Source organism: Melanerpes formicivorus, unplaced genomic scaffold (assembly GCF_026170545.1).
Source record: "Melanerpes formicivorus ecotype bairdi unplaced genomic scaffold, bMelFor1.0.p_v2 SCAF_61, whole genome shotgun sequence".
In the NCBI taxonomy this organism is placed as follows: Eukaryota; Metazoa; Chordata; class Aves; order Piciformes; family Picidae; genus Melanerpes; species Melanerpes formicivorus.
In genome coordinates, this window is record NW_027142413.1 from 830964 (window position 1) to 836452 (window position 5489).

The 5489-nt window shown below is 41.6% G+C and overlaps 1 long non-coding RNA gene across 1 annotated transcript; it reads right to left on the bottom strand.

Annotated features, from left to right (window-relative positions):
- Positions 1 to 430: 430 nt before the first annotated feature.
- On the bottom strand, positions 431 to 3723 carry LOC137453090 (uncharacterized). The gene is made up of 3 exons (XR_010990250.1): positions 3550 to 3723; positions 1575 to 1706; positions 431 to 573 (listed from the first exon to the last, which is right to left on the bottom strand). It is a non-coding gene; the product is annotated as an uncharacterized lncRNA (long non-coding RNA).
- Between the last annotated feature and the right edge of the window lie 1766 nt (positions 3724 to 5489).

Here is a 5489-nt window from a genome sequence, read left to right on the forward strand (position 1 = left end):
AGGTTATCTTCAAGAAGTAGGTATCTTTAGCTTTTAGCTGTTGTCTGTTATTCAAGAGACTTTCATCAAAACAAGGAAGACGTCTGTTGTGCTTGGAAGTGTTGTGTTCAAAAAATACTTGGACATTTTATAAAGAAGTCCTAAATGGCATAGTCTGAATTTTCAAGAGGTGCAAGACATAACCATACTTGTTTACGCAAAGTACTATTCTCTCTGTGTAGTGCTAAGATCATTGCAGTTAACCACACCTCTGAGGATACACTGATTTCCCAAGGGCATTTCTGTCATTGTGGCAAATTTTCAGACTGCTTACCAAGAAATAGTACAAATGAAAGTGCAAAGATGAATCATTGTTGATATAACTGATACAATTTAACAAGCATACCCCACCCCACACCTCCCCCCCCACGCATGCTTCTGATTTCTTTGATTTTTTAAACAGATTTAAGATATGTGGTGTCCTCCAGTACCTCTGAGGGTACACAGTCTTGACTGATTTTTGAGCTTGTCCCCGCTGTTTTCAGTTGGTCAGAAGATGATGTTGCTTCAAAATATTTCACCGACTTTTTGTCCCTTTAGTTTGCACAGAAAAAAAATAGTATAGTTAGTTTATTTGTGTTGCATAAACATGTGTGCAGACTTCAAAATTAAACATCTGATTTTAGAAGACTTCCAACATGCAAGCTGGAGAAGATTTATATAGACTATATTCCTGGTAAGAAAAATACAACTAAACAATAGAGTATTTGAATTCCCTATATAAATATTTCACCTGACAGGAAATAAATCAGATCATTATTACCAAAAGTGAAATCACATCTAGGAAAGAAAATCTAGAATTAATGCTAGGGTGCAAAGACACCTGTACAAGCAAGGAGAGGCTGGTATGATGAACACAAATCTGACAAACTCTTTGAAGCTCCTGGTCCTGACTCAAACTGCCAAATCTCTTGAGATGTGCCCAGCACCATTACTTTTGAGTCCTGGATGTATATAATTACACCACTTCCATGTACAGTGGAGATGCCATTGTACCAGACATTTCAGAACTGCTCTCTGTCTGATCAGAGGAAAATGAAATTAGGGATGTTATCAATATTCCAAACAGTATGTGCGGCCTCTTGAGGTGGTGGAGATTTCTTATTTACCATATGTAGTTTTAAAGAGGAAAATGTAAGGAGTGGGAAAGGATTGGGAAAGGCCTGTACAGATTAAACAGCTCTTTGTCACTGGTGAAGATTGCAAGAGCAGAACTCACTGCACCAAGCTCCTAATAGTTGCAGAAAACAGTTTTGAACATTAAATAAACAAAAATTAGTCTTGGTAAACAAGACTGGACTTTGCCCAATCAAGATTTACTGTTTTCTGTACTATCTAACAGAGGCCATGCAACTTCTTCATCAAGCAATTTCCATCCTGTTATGGTAATGTATGTAAGTTGTAAAATACTGTAAAAGAAAGGCTGTAGTGTTTTCTTTCAGAGAAATGTCTCTGTGTATCAAGGTCTCTGTGTATCAGTATGAACAGCTAAATTTACCTTAAAGCTTGTACTTGATTTGTGGTGTGAACTTTACCTCGATAAGCTTCATGTCTTGCCACTGAATCCTGGAGGTCCTTTCTTTGATAGCAAGCATTCTATCAATCTTCTCTCCATTCCAGCATTTCTGGCTAGGATCAAGATTCCTCTTAGCCTTGCTGCAAATAAACTAAACAGAAATAAACACAGAGCTCGCCTTTTATTTCTAATGGCCTTTACTTATTTTTCACCCCTAGTAGATTCTTCTGTTGCTCATGACTTTTACGTTATCAGTCTTATTTAGCTCATAAACTCCGATCAGTAACTCATTATCTGATGTTGTGTATTAACACTCCTATTGAATATCTAATTTCAAATTTTCACTGCTAGAATACATTGTGTTGCATAACCCAAAGGAAATTTTAATGCCAGTGTTCTTATTAACGTAAATACACACGCTGAGTGGTTTTTCCAAGCTAAAAGATTCATTCATACAATATCCAGAACTTTAAAGGAGGAGCAAATGCTTTCATATAGGTATGTCTCTGTACGACTCATTCCTTTTCAACATTCATGACTCACATTTGGTCAGGTCTTATAGTGGAAATACTAATCCTGGCAAATTGCTGAGTTTTTCCAGTGGCTCCTTTAGGGGTTCAAGTACACCCTCAACTGAGGCTGAAGGAAGTGTGTTCTTAATCATGTGTCTTGTAAAATTCTGTGAAGTTCCTATAAACTTCAATTTGTGCTTGCATTGAGAAGTTAAGGTTAAAATTACACACTGGAGCACTTGTTTTACTAAAACTGGCAAGATGCATGTGAGGTATGACATTGCTTGTGACAATGTGCCCCACAGAATGCATTCCAGGGTTTTTTTCTCACCTAGTTATTGGATACAGATCCCATAAATCATTTACCAACTGCTGATAGCAGGGGTGAGTTGTCTTTTTTGATGGGAAAGTTTACTCAAATGTCATAAATATTAGAAAATTACTGGGAAGACCATAAACCACTAACTCCAGATGCTAAGCATGCACCCACAGATCTGTAAAAGTCTGAGTAAGTTTTCTTCTCCCAGTCCTATGCATGTGGTGTTCTCATTCAAAATTTGAATGATAGAATGAATAACACGAATCATTAATGCCTTTTGAGGACTCCTTTGTCTTTGACTAGCTATGTTGAGACCACTTCTGTGAAGACAGTGCAATGTAGACCTTACTGAACCAACTATAAACCAATTAGTATGGCATGTGAGTACCACAGAAGCTTGAGACTGAACTAGGCATAAACCATATTAATTGTCATATTACTTAAATAGTTTTTTCAAGTCAACATTCCAACCCAAGGTCAATTCTTGCAATTTACCACTCTTCCTTTGTTCCTTTTGACCAGGCTAGAGCGGTAGGTTGCAGGAATATTCACAGTGATGTTCTCTTTGACTTCTAAATTGAGCAATGCCAAGTCTAAAACTGTACTGTGTGAGATAGAAGCCTACTGTGTATCAAACACAGGGCAAATGCCTTCATCATGCAACACAGTATGACATGAGGAGCCCTGAACTAGATGATAAGACTGATGTACCCACACAGTGCAGTGACGCAGCTCTGGGAGTGACGTAACTGCTCTGGGGCTGCACTGACAGGAAACAAAGCAAATCTGTCTGCTGTATAAGAAGTTTTTGGGACCTCAAGCACAGAACTTGTCCATCCTACTAGCACTGGCGCCTTTTCTGTAGACTGCCTCTAGGACACACAGGCCCTATCCCATCATACGCTGGCATGTCCTAGGAGAGATTTTGTACAAAATTCCAGTTCTGTCAGTCCGTGTCTTGCATTAGCTTAAAGGCATGAAAATTACAAGCAATTTCCTGAAGATCCTTGTCAAATATAATAGAAGAATATCTTGGCAGACTTTTCCCATCTATGATACAGTAAAGGAAATTAGGGGCAACATGAACTCTTTATCTGCCTTCTGCAAAATTTTATTAAAAACACTTTTATTCATATTCCCCCAATAGTCTTAAATAGTCTTACCCTTCTCTCCTTGAAAGGTTTTTCATCCTTCCAGTTGTGTAGAATTCTTTTAGAGAGAGGATGACCAAGTGAGGTTGCACCCCCAGTTTACGGACAGCTGTGTCTCTCTCACACTGTTTTCCTTGTTCCTTGTACATCTGACTACCTTGCCAACAGCAAATCAGACACAAACTATTACAGTGCTGTCCTCAAAGCACAAGTGGCAGCCAGCTCCCTTTCCTGACCTGATTACAGAGCTGTATGCAGGGTTGCAGCTGTAGAAATCACATGTCATTCTCTGGGAGAAAGGAAGTGGGAGAGGAACTGGGGCCAGCCTGCTAGAGACAGCTGGTTTCAGCTTAGGGGGGAAAGCTCAAGTCCACTGACACTAGCTCAGGCAGCAGTTTCTGGTGGAAGGAGGAGTGTGGTGGAAGCAGGGAGTGAAGTATGCCTGATACAATGCTTGAATGATAACGCCAGTTTGTCTTCCCCTTATAGAACCCACAAGGGTTGGAAAGCTGCAACCCAGGAGAGGAAGCTGGAAGTATTCATTGGTAGTTGACTGAGCCTGAGTCAGCAGTGTGCCCAGGTGGCCAAGAAAGCCAGTGGCATCCTGGCTTGTATTAGAAACACTATGGTGAGGGAGGCAGGGAGGGAGCCCAGATCATTTGGAGTCTAACTGCATTTTGTTCTGTACAACCTTGATTTTGAGTAGCCTCTCAAAGAGTGGACAGGTGTGAGTGCTCCAAATCCATAGTACTAAAGTACCTTTGAGGAGCAATTGAATCTACAGCAGATAAACAGATCATTAAATCTGTTGCTCTTTTGATACCATATTGTAGGAACAAAATGTAAAATGAATAGGTACTGAATTTGAACAACACTTAATGCATCAAATAGTGTGCCTGTGGGCATCTAAGGCAGCCTGCATGGTGGGAGTGCTGAAACGGAGGGTACAAACTCATCAGGAAAGCTAGGGAGGGAAGAAGATGGGGGATGCCCACAATGTGAAGGAGCAGCAGAAATGTATGGAGCTCTCCTGTAGGACAGACACAGATCTGGTGAGAACTCAGAACCAAGGGAAGGACACTGTGGGTGACAGCATGGGGGAAGCACATTACTGACTGTGGGATCAGGCTGAGGGAGGGGCTGAAGCCTTCCTTAAATCCACTGAGGAAGTTTTGGGAGTGCAGAGCCTTGCACACTGGAAAACAAGCAGAAATAGCAGCAGCCTGGCTCAGCTAAACTGGAAAACACCTTACTATCTTTGGAAATGACACTATATTGGGCAGGAGTATTGATCTGATTGAGGGTAGAGAGGCTCTACGGAGGGACCTGGGCAGGCTAGATCAATGGACTGAGGCCAGCTGTATGAAGTTCAACAAGACCAAGAGCTGGGTCCAGTGCTTGGGTCACAACAACCTCATGCAGTGTGACAGGGTTGGAGCAGAGTGGCTGGAAAGCTGCCCAGAAGAAAAGGACCTAGGGGTCCTGATCAACAGCCAGCTGAACATGAGCCAGCAGTGTGCCTGGGTGGCCAACAGGCCAACAACATCCAGGCTTGTACCAGAAATAATGTGTCCAGCAGAAGTAGGGAAGTGATTGTCCCCCCCTTGTACTCAGCACTGGTGAGGCTGCAACTCAAATACTCTCTTCACTTTGGAGCCTGGACATTGAGTGCTGGAGTATGTCCAGAAAAGAGCAACAAAGATGGTGAGGGGTTTAGAGCACAAGTCTTACAAAGAGTGGCTAAAGAAAATGGGATTGTTTAGAGAAGAGGAGACTGAGGGGAGACCTCCTCACACTCTTCAACTACCTGAAAGCAGGTCGTAGCAAGGTGGGTGTGGGTCTCTTCTCCCAACAAATGATAGGACAAGAGAGAATGGCCTCAAGTTGTGCCAGGAGGTTTAGATTGGATATTAGGAAAAATTTCTTCACCAAATGGGTTGTTAAACACTGGA